Raw genomic sequence first — 12372 nt, 5'->3', positions numbered from 1 at the left:
CCGTCATAATCATGCTTGCGGCAGAATAAAATTAACAGAGGCATAAAAGTGATACAAGAACTCTGAAGCAAAGTAAATCATCAAGGCTTAATTGACTTTTGTTTTTCAGTCATATGCATGCGTGAGCATGTGCCAAGTCAATTCAAATGAATCATTCGAAGGAGGACACCACAATACCATACCATGTTATGAACAGGACAATGCATGTTAACATCAAAATATCATAATATACACTATTAGCTAGTTGAGACTATCCATAAGAAAACATAACCACTAAACAATATCATTCACACATCTTTTTTAAGTTTCATCAAATATACATTAACCAAGTAAACGTTGAAAATAGAAGATAAATAAAATATGTGACGATCCACTTATTAATGTAACCGGTGTTTGATGCTAGGATAAATAGATAATAAGATACGAACCGCTTCAAGTTTAGTCAAATTCATATGTTGCTCAAAAAACAAAGTTTGAAGGTTTGCAAACCGAGGGGTTATTGATGAAGAGGGATGCGGGGACATCCCCAAGCTTATGACTTTGGCCATTCTTCAATATTTCAGAGTTTGGTGTTCCTTCATTCTCTCTGAAAAACTTCAACACAAAAACTTTCCCATTCTTTTCTGCGGTTAGACATTAGTGCAATGATAATATTAATCAAATCAACAAAGTTCAGTATGACATATGAAAGCATTTTAATAAGCATTAGATACTGTAGCACAACTTCAATAAGGTTCTTTGATCAAGAGAACTCAAAAAGGTGGGCAAAAAGATGCAAATGCAAAACAGTGCAAGAATCTGTCAAAACAGAACAGTTCGTAAAAATTGATTTTTGAAAAATAGTTACGCTGCGTAACTCGAAAAACTCTGAACTAATGAAAGTTAGATAAATACCTGGGGAAGATGCTCGTAAATTGGCAGCTCAAACTTACGTTCTGGTGATTTTTGGCGATTTTTCTCGTGGCAAACCAGAAACAGTGAACAAGATTGCAAATTTCCCAAATACCACTTTCTTACCATTAGAAGCAATTCTTGGCACAAAAACAAAACAAACATGATAAGGAGAGGTCATTACAGTAGTAATGACTTCCAAGACTCAACAAAGCAGTAAATAACAGAAATATAAACATATTGGGTTGTCTCCCATAAAGCTCTTTCTTTATAGCCATTTAAGATGGGCATGATTATTTGATGGAGCTCTCAAACCCCTTTTTTTGTTGTTTTCCAATTATAAGTGAAACTGACAAAGAAACAAGAACCAAATAAAGAACCTAATAAAACTAAATAGGATAAAACCAAAGATAATAAAAGCAACTATATATAATGCATACATGTGGATGGGTAATATTGAGTGTGAAGGAGACAACCTCATGTTGGTTGATGAATAGGGGGATGCCTTGGGCATCCCCAAGCTTAGATATTTGCATCTTCTTGAATATTCTCTTGGGATCCATCTACACATCCCCAAGCTTGAGTTCTTGCATCCTCTTGCTCATCTCATATCACCATATTGATTGGAACTTAAAAACTGCATCCACATAAAGCTTCACAAAACTCATTAGTAGGTTAGTACTCATTAAATAAAATCCACAAGTGTTCAACTATCCCTAATTTTTATAAAATCTATCAAATATTTAGCCACTTTAATACTGAGGTTTCTTATTATTTCAATCGTACGTCGAAAACGAAGGAAACTTTTGAATCCTAAGTACAATATTTAAACAAACAGAATAGAAATCTGTCAAAACTGAACACTCTGTAAAGATGTCACTCAATGAGATAGTTACGTAGCTCAAATCTAAAAACTCATGATTAATGAAAGACAGATCATAACCTCAGGTCTATGCACAAAAAAATTTAAATCAAAATACCATACTGGGATTTTTCACGAATTTTTGCAGCACAGCACAGGAAATCTGTCTCAACAGAATCAGTCCGTAAAGATTGAATTATTGGATCTTTCTACGTACCTCAAATCAGAAAAGTCAGAACTAACGAAAGTTAGATAGAAAGCACTACTATGCACTCAAGAAATTTCAGATCAAGATCACGTTCTGGTGATTTTTAAAATTTTCTACTGTGGAGCACAGGAAATCTGTTTTCTAGACAGCATAGTGACAAACTTGCATAACAAACTATGGGTTATCTATACATTCTATTTACAGCGGGATATGTACACTATATACACTATATACACTATTTACAAGTTTTTAATGAAAAGCTTCCATGGAAAGAATTGTTTTGGTTTCGCAGGCATGAACACAAGTGTTCAAGGTCGACCCCCACTTCACCATTACTCATCTTTCCAATCACTTTTCTTTTCTGAAAACATTTTTTATATTTTTATATAAGAAGTACAACTAATTTTTTTTTTGTAATTCGCATTCCCTATCCATACAAGAGATAGAGAACAACTAGGTACAGGAAGTAAAACTACTTAGAGATAAAGCAAACAAGTGCACACGAAAATATTCACCTACGCTATGGCTCCCCGGCAACGGCGCCAGAAAAGGTCTTGATGTCCCACAAGTATAGAGGATCGTGTGTAGCCTTTTCGATAAGTAAGAGTGTCGAACCCAACGAGGAGCTAAAGGTAGGATAAGTATTCTCTCAAGTTCTATCAACCACTGATACAACTCTACGCGCACTAAACGTTTACATTATCTAGGAAATAAAACTACGGTAGCAATACGGGTATGAGAGATAGCTTTGCAAGATAATAAATACATGAAATTAAATGTTAGTGCTGCAGCAATAAAGTACACTAAGTAACCATATACTAACAGTACCATGAGTGTGGAAAAGTGGTGGTAATTGTGGTGGCTTTGTCCAAGATTAATTAGTGAAGACATTTAGTTCATTGTCTTTGATGTAGTTTTCAACGTGGGAGAGGCTAAATATACATGCACTCCACTACTTGGGATTTACAAGTACTATATGATTGGATTGTTAGCAAACATCCGTAAATACTAACAATGCATTAAGGTTTCCCCAACCATAGCCTTAAGTTTATGGTCCTCTTACTCCCATACATGCAACTAACCGGTTTGAGCCCTCAGGTTTCGTCACTCCGGCAAGACTACCCCCTTCCTTTGCACATACTACTAACCCTATGGTGTTGATCCATGCGCGCACAAGTATAATGGACACCAAAGGACAGTACCATATCAACATACAACTCTAATGAACCATAGACATTCAACAAAGCAATCAAAAGACAAATATACTAATTACACATGACATAGATCATAGGATAAATATTATAGCATCAAACACCATGTTTACATAGGACGGTACAGAGGTTTATGAGAGGATGAACCACTGAATACAAGGAGGAGATGGTGATGGAGATGGCGGTGAAGACGTCGGAGAGGGGCAACGCGGGGCAGCGCCGGCGCCGGCGGCGCGGGGAACTCCTTTCCCCGCCGCCGGCAAGCTTGGGGAGCGCCGCCCCTTAGCCTCCCTCCTTCATGGCTTCTTGGGAGCCCTTCCCCATGGAGATGGGATCCATGGGGGAGGCAAAAACGTGGCTTTGGTGGCTGGAAATTCGTGGGTGGAGGAGTCCTCCACGAGTTAGGTTTCCTCCCTTTATATAGCTTCTCGGATTTCCGTCACCCCTTTTAGGGTTCCACCAAAACGGGTCTAAAGTCCGCGTCCGAACTCCGATTGGGCCGAATTTTAACTCCAGAACGTTCAGCAGAAAATTATCTACAACTTCCTCTTCAGGCCCAACTCCGTTGGAGGTCATCTTCGAGGGTCAAACAGACAATCTCCGAAAACAGTTCTGGGACAGATTTCAGCAAAGTTCCAATTCGACTCCAACAAGGTTTCCTCTTGTATTCTTGATAATTCCTACACACCAAAGTGTAAAACAAGAAAATTGTGCACTTTTGCAACTATTAATAGGTTAGTCCAAATAAATCATAAACTTAATACAAAAATAAGTGTCAAATGCATAATATTAACATGAAACAATCAAAAATTATAGATACGTTTTGGACGTATCACTTACCCGCTAGCGACCGGCATCTGACTGCGATACCGCTTCCTGCTATAGGGCTTGCCGCCGCCGTCCTTCTTGGAGCGCTTGGCGGGGGGAGCTTCGCTGGAGCCGGCCTCGGGGGCCGGAGCCTTGTTCTTGCGCCCCCGGGAGGCCAAGTTGTCCAGGAACTCCTGGCCAACTTCGGCTTGCAGAGGAACCGCGCGCTCTACGACCTGGGGGTTTACGTCGGCTGAGCGAGGATCTACAGAGAAACAGTTTATAAGGAAACGGGTGAACAAAATACCTCAAGGATAGTGACCTCATCGTCAGAACCGGAATCATTTGCCGAACGAGGAGTTGGGAAGTTACCGGGGAGCTTGGTGTATGTCGGACCCATCTTGTGCTTCTTCACGTAGGGGTCGGCGTCGCAGTCGTCCCGGAAGCGCCGGTCGGGAGTGAAAGAGGCCGGCTCCTCCTTGGCGATCCGGCGGAAGTTCTGAAATACAAAAATAAAAAGTTAGAACAAAATATTCATAGCTATACCGGTAAAAGGTTTTCCGAAGATCCCGAGGTCTTACTCGGTGTGGGGGAGAGTTCCTGCGGCTGTAAGGGACCAGCCCGTACTTTCCGCTGGGACTCAGTAGATTCTGGAAAATCTGCTTGGCCTTAAGGACCAAGTCAGTAAAGCTCAACCGGTGAGTCGTAATCCTTGTCGGGTCCATCGGGCCCATCTGGCTGATCTTGTGGGCGCGGCACTGAAGGGGCAGCACCCGGCGCGAGAGAAAAGCCCGAACCAGGTCTTCCGCGCAGAGGTTAGTCTCTTCCTTGTTTGTGTCAACAAAACCGGCCACCCGTTGGGACTCCTTGTCGTCCCAAGGGTTGTCGAGCCAGTTCTTCATGGAGGGGGGCCCGGGAACATATGCCGGAAGGTTGATGAAGTCTTCCAGACCACCATTCCGGACGTAGAAGAAGGACCTCTGCCAAGTCCGGACAGATTCCAAACCGGAGAGTTTATAAAAATTGCTCCCGGGACGGGGAGACAGGATGCAACCCCCGCACCGGACGAAGGGTTTGGGGTACGGAAGTTTCCTATCTTGGATAGAATTCTTCCGGAGATAATAAAAGTAAGAGAAGTTATCTACGGAGGGAGTGATACCGGTGTATCCCTCCATGAAAGAGGTGAAGGAAGAAAGGTAAAAGATCGAGTTGCCCGGAAGGTGGTGGGGCTGAAGTTCATAGAAGTCAAGGAAGCGCCGGAAGAAATCCGACGTCGGAAGGCCCAGGCCGCGCTCAAAATGAGCGGCGAAGACCACATACTCGCCTGGCTGGGGCTCAGGCTGTTGCTCCTTCCCAGGAATCCGGCAGAATACCTCTTCCGGTATCCTCCGGGAACGGTAGAGCCAGTCGATTTCCGCCTGGGTCACGTCGGAACCCATCCAGGCTCCGCGCGTATAGGAGTCAAGATCGATGGCGGAAGATTGGGCGGCAGCGCCTCAGCTCGAACTACCGGCTTCTTTTCCTGAGGTACCGGTAAACTGAGCGGAGCTACCGGTATCATCTTCCATCTGGGCGAGGTCCGCCTCGAGCCCGTCGGAAGCTTGGTCAGCTGGGATGTCCTCCCTGGAAGAAGCGGTGGGGGTCTCGGTATGGTGACTGCTAGCGAGGGATTCCAATACATAGTCCTCGGAAGACATACTTGCCTAAAGTTCCAAGATCTACCTACAAACTGGTTTCCCCAAATCTAGCCTCTCGCGAAGATCTACCAGTAAGAGGAAAAACAAAAGAAAAAAAGGAGGTAAATACACTACCGACCCGAGAGCAATATGGTAAAGGGAGAAGAGTGCTGCGTCCGCGGAACTAACCTGAGGGTGGCGGCGAACGATGAAGGCGATGGCCCACCGGAGCTCAGCGGGCTAGCGGCTAAGGGCGGCGGACGGAGAAGGAGAAGAAAGGGTTGTCGTACGAAACTCTGAACGGAGGAGACGAAGAAGTTTCGGTGAATCTCTGCAGAGCTTCTTCGGAGATTCGTCGGAGAGCGGAGCCTTGGCGGCGAGCGACGGCGAGAGGAGCATGAATGGCAAGGGCTCTAAGCGCTTAGGGAGTTGGGAATGCGAGGAAGGAGATGAAGAGGAACTGTCGTGCCCTTAAGTAGAGAAGGGGTTCATGGGCCGGCAACCGCTGGGCCCGCGGTGCTTCGCCTCGTGGACTGCCACGTGGCACGGGGCTACACGCGTAAAACTAAGATGCCACAGGGAGGCCACACGGATCCGGAACGGCGGCGAGGATCCGGTATGGCACATTGAATGCAAGCGCGAAGTCGAAGGGAAGTGACCCCTGACACTGGCGCGTCAGAAACAGTGCGCATGTCTCTCACAGGCACTGTTCCCGAGATATTCTCGACTTTGCCGAGGAGAGTTAATAGCAAAGCTACCGGAAAAGATCGGTATGGTGAGATGGGTTTGGCAGAGGCGCCGGAAGGTTTCGAACCGGCTTCCGGAAGAGTTAAACCGGTACGTTAAGAAGTGGGAACTCGGCATGGTCCGTCGGATAGGATCCACCGGACTATACCGGCTTCGGGGACTAATGTTGGGGGGATGACCCCGGTATGCCAAAGGCATGCCGAACTTTCCTGGTTTAGGCTGGTTGAGGTACCGTTTTAAAGGTTATTCCGGATAAGGAACTTGAGTTCGTGCTAAGGAGAAACTATGCCGGTATCCCAGAAGGGGTATACCGGAATAGGCTAAGAAGGTGCCGGAGTACCGGTATAGGCTACATCGTAGCACGTAGGCAAGCTAGTCAAAGATTCTCTCAAGAGCTAGAGGACAAGGATGAGCGAAGCACTTCAGCTTTAATCGAAGCTCTGAGGACAAAGCAGAAGATGACGTAAAAGGTACCGGAGGATGTCAGCATTCCTGATTAAAGACATACCGGCGTCACCTGCTGCCAAAGAGGCTTTGTAAAGTAGTTTGTCTAGTCAAAGATGCCGTTAGGGTTTCTTCCCTTGTAAGCCACCCTCTCCCCTATATAAAGAGAGGGAGCACACCCTTGCGCGGGGGATCGCACTCTCAGTAGACAGAAGGCAAGTTAGCAATAGAGATAGAGCTTGTACTTGTTCTTCTTCAACCTCTCGGCCAAGGCCAAGTTAATCAATAGAGATACTCAGGTATTCCACCCAATTTCCACCCTTGTGTTACCAAAACCCTCCCCCGAATCCTCTAGCGCACATTCGGCCCCAACTTAAGCCATCCCATGGCATCTGTCTGTTCACCACGACGACACTCTTTATCTTGGTCATGTTCTAAATAATATAGAGGGAGTAAGGATTCCATGTTTGTGCATATTGTATTCAAAATTCAAACATTATAAATTATGCACGAACCTTGGGGAGCTTCCTTATTTTTATTTAGAGCACTATATCTCTCTTATCATGATATCCTTGTTTGTCCAATTGGATCTTTGATTGCTTGCTTTATTTGTTGAAGCTTATTTCATCATGTTATCTCTATGCAATCTTTGATCCTCAATATAGTTTGACTTCCTTCAAGTATTCGTCATTGGATATGTGCACTTGATTCCACTCAAATTATGAGAAATGCACACCTTGGGGAGGAACTCACATTATATTGACTTTCTAAAATTTTCACCCATTTCGGCACTTGATGCCAATGGGGGAGAAGTTTAGAGGGTTTAAGGGAATGCTTTTATTCTTAAGTTTGGTTTGTGCTTAAGTGTTTTGCCTCTCATGCATTCCATATTTATATGTCTTGCATGGTTGTATATATATATAGTGGAAACTGTCCCAAAGGTTAATCTTGACAATGTACGCAACGAATTCATGTTCATCACACGTGCATACATTGTGGGGGAGTTTGCTCTATATATATTGGTTCTACTCACATCCCTTGCATTAGTTGTAGTTGTGTGAGTAGAGTTGGTTTTGATATGGGATAGTAGCTTTGTGTTACTTGACCATATCAAATACAACCTCTTGTATACAACTTATTCTCGGATAAGTTGCGTACTTGTCTCTAATATTTATTATATAAACCCTCTTATTGTGGTTGTCATCAATTACCAAAATGGGGCAGATTGTAAGGGTATATTGCCCCTATGTGTGGTTTTGGTAATTAATGACAACCCCTATGGACTAATGTTGTCATTGAGTTTATATGAAGGAATATTCCATAGGTACTACTTGTATTCCATGTGTTGGATTCTAGTATGGATGCCATGAAGATAAAGATACACCTTGTGTATTGGCATCAAGATCATCGATTTGAAGATATATATGTGATATGATCAAGAAGAATAAATGAAGATGGAGTTCTTATGTGGAACTCAATATTAGCCATGCTCTATCTTATGTGATAAGCAATGAATGATCAAGATCTTGAGAGCTTGATTCCAAGTGAAGGATTCTTTATATACACCTCAAGATATTATGATAGAGTATGAGAAGATACAAGGTTGAGTCCAAGGCATTGTTCACGCCGGCCATGTTTCGTCGTCGTTTTCGGATGTCCAGACCGTTGTTCCGCCGGATAATGGATGGCGTCAAGCTCTACGACGACTACTTCTGCGCGAAAGTGGATGCCATTGGCAAGGTAGGCCTCTCTTCGTACCAGAAATGCACAGCAGCGATTAGGATGCTCGCATATGGTGTTGCCGGTGATTTCGTAGATGAGTGCACGCGCATGAGTGAGTCCACCTGCTTGGAAGCGATGTACAGGTTCCGCGAGAGCATTGATCGGTTCGTTCGGAGAACGAGTATCTCCGACAACCTAATGCGAGAGGACACAGCTCGTCTGTTGTCAATCAACGCTTCCAGGGGGTTTCCTGGGATGCTTGGCAGCATAGACTGCATGCACTAGGAGTGGAAGAACTGCCCCTTTGGTTGGCAGGGGCATACATCGGCCATTCTGAGGGGTGCATAGTGATTCTTGAAGCTGTTGTTCCACATAACACATGGATTTGGCACTCATTCTTCGGAATAGCTGGCTCGCACAATGACATCAATGTGCTGCAGCGCTCTCCGGTGTTTGATAGGCCAGCGTACAGTCAGTCCCCTGATGTGGATTTTGAGATCAATGGCCACCACTACACCAAGGGGTACTACCTTGCTGATGGTATCTATCCACCTTGGGCTACACTCGTGAAGACAATCTGAAAACCCAACTCAGAGCAAGAGGCAGCCCAGAAAGATGTCGAGCGGGCGTTTGGCATCCTCCAAGCTCGTTGGGCTATCGTGAGACACCCTGCCAGAGCCTGGAGTGTGCAAACTATGTGGGAGGTGATGACCGCTTGTGTAATCATGCATAACATGATTGTTGAGGTAGAGCGGGATGATTCACTCTTTAATAATGAGTGAGATGGCCAGGGAGAGTTGGTTACTCCTCAAGGTGGTCCGCTGCGCACCATGAAATTCGGGATCTAACTGTACACAACCAGCTCGAGGCTGATTTGGTCGAGCACATGTGGCAGCATGTAGGCAACAATGCTGCAAACAACAATGATGAAGGAAATCCCGAAGCCTAGAGCATTTGTATCGTTTTGACATTTTATTTGAATAATACTTTGTCATTGAATACGTGGACAATAAACTTATGTAATAAATTTTGAGCATTTGAACTATTTTATATATTTTTTAAAATTTATTATGCTTTTATAGTGAATTTAGAGGCAAATAACTACTATACGACGCCGCGACCCAAATCTGCCGCGTTGGGCGCAGTGCGCGATCCAAACGAACACGCGGACGGAGGGCCCAAAACGGACGGTCCAGCGCGTCCGTTTGGGTCGCAGGCATACCTGGCCAACGGGCCGTCCCGGCCGGCACCGGCCTGCACGCGGCTTCACGTGCCTGGCCCGGCACGGCACGCCATGGCCCGTCAAGCTCGCGGGCCGGCCGTGCCGGCACGCGTGCCTGCATTCCAGGCCCGGGCACGGCACCAACGCTAAACGGGCCGGGCCGTGGCACGTCAAGCACGCGGGCCTCCTTCTAGCCTGTCAAATTAGCCTACAACTAGGGCCGAATACCTTCTAGTATTTCACAAACATCACCTTGGTTTGTTGGTCTAGCGGCAGCAGAGGAACCAGCATGTCGCTTGCGGTTTTGCTCGCCCGCGAGGGGCATTTTTGACATTTCAGGTCTCATTCGTTTGTGCGTCCGGATGGCAATGGGTACCCGTCCCCCGTTAACCCGGTGGGTACCCGCATCAAATGGAGGAGGGTATGGTGAGAAAAAAACTCCATGGGTTTCTTAATGGTAAATTATCTGACCCAACGGGTCTGGCGGAGGCGGGTATGGAGGTATGAAACCCATACCCTTTAACCCGTAGACCCGTGTGGTGACCCGGCATACCACTGCATGGTGTAGTATGCAAGTCCGATATAACACCCATGAAACACCGTTCCACGAGTATTATATCGCTCGAGTGGTACAACGAAACATATGCGGGTCCAAGGCATGTCTATAGAATTACATACGGACTACTGTTACGGAAGATCAGCACGACCTCCTACTTTACAATGAGGTAAATCTGCAAATAAACTCCAGGAGAATGACTCGTAGTCTAATCCTAACACGAACTCTATTTTTAGAGTATTTAACTAGCTACAGAGGCTATGAATAGATTCTAGCTAAATAGGAGCTAAGTTTAGGAAGCTAGTTCCTTCTATTGCTAATCTAGGTTGTCTCCTTGTTGGATGCGGTGTTTGACTCCTCCGACGAGTTCATGTCCCTTGAAGTAGTTGTTGATTTCCTCGGTCTTCGGGTTGTACTGTAGATCCTCCTTCGATGCCTCCATATCTAAGCAGGGGATTTAAGAGTGGGATGAGTACGAGCGTACTCAACAAGTTCATTATAGGAAAGAGGTGTTTAATGCACTAGCTACAGCATTAGACCAGAAAGTCTAATACCAATGCAAGTTTTCATAACCATTTCTTCAAAAGGTTGCTTTTATTCGGAAGAACTATGTCCGCCGACCTTCACCGGTTTACTAGAACTTCATGGAGCTCCTTTCCGGCCGCGTTCGCAGTTCCATATCCCGGAACGGGGAGTGACGAGTCACGGTTCTTTACACTCTGCAGAGGTGTGTTGCTTTACCCATAAGAGATCTTAACCTTGTTGCCAACCGAGCACGTTACCCGTCCACACTTCCTTTGGTGTGAGGCCCGGTATAAGGTCTAGCCAATCATGTTCCTCCGCTACCTCGAACACCCACCCTTTGTTGCATACCCCGACCCTGGGTCCTCGCCGGTCCCATTATTCCCACTCACGGGTGGACCCCGACCACGACAACGGTTTGGGACTCGTTAACCAAACTCCTTCGCCGTAGCCGCAACCCATCATAGACCGCAATACCGTGGGGACTTAAGGCCTCCCCGACCAACCGCTTGCACTTCGAGCGACAAGTGTCTACGGACTATGCCGTGGGGACTTAAGGCTTCCCCAGCCAACCGCTTGCCCTGACAGATACAAGTGTCTACGGTAAAGCGCTTCCGTTGATGAACGAGAGGTGGAAACACTTTTGACTACTCCGTCCCACTCCGGATCTTATGGCTAACACGGGTATTACGGCACAAGAATCATCGGCGACATTTGTTGTTTAATCCTAGATGGATATAAACCCGTGCAATGGAACCTCCACCATATCAACACAATCCATGGTTCCATTGCCCACCACATAGTCATATTCATAGTTATGAAAGTAGTGGTTTTGATTTTTATGCAATAGTGATAACCATAGTACTTTGCAATTAATTTGATAGAAATACTCAAATGACATGAGCAAGTGATGAACTTGCCTTTCTTGACTGCAAGATTATGCAGACAAGGTCTTCGATACGCAATAACTCCAAATTCTGAAATAGCATCATCGTCCGGTAAGGACGATGTTTAAAAGATTGGCAAGGATGCAATAATGCATAAGTATGAGATGCAATCGCTCTAAACGTGTCCTAACCCCGATGATTTAGGATTAGTGAGTGGTAATGATTGGTTTAGGGTGTGTTGTACTTTTAGAGTGATTCACATACAAGGTTCTTATTCGGGTGTGATTACTTGGTATTATAAACGAGTTGATAATAAAGCATAATAATCAATTGAGCACAAAGAGAATGATTATTGGCATAATGTTAACAAGTAAGGAACAAGTGGTCGAGTTTTAGTACTATAAGGCATGGTTAATGATTGATTATCATATACTTTAAAAGAATAACTTTTGAAGAACATGTAATTTGATAAAGAACAAGTATGGTAATTAGGTTTGTGGTTTGCTATAATTTATTCTGGTTCCAAGTAGTTTCTGGAGTAAGTATAATATGGATCACAACATAGTTGGATTCATCAGCAACTAGGGCTTGTAAGGTTGAGATAAGCCTAGGCATCT

This window comes from Lolium rigidum, chromosome 4, assembly GCF_022539505.1.
Source record: "Lolium rigidum isolate FL_2022 chromosome 4, APGP_CSIRO_Lrig_0.1, whole genome shotgun sequence".
Classification (NCBI taxonomy): domain Eukaryota; kingdom Viridiplantae; phylum Streptophyta; class Magnoliopsida; order Poales; family Poaceae; genus Lolium; species Lolium rigidum.
Note: the sequence above shows the minus strand (reverse complement) of the source record.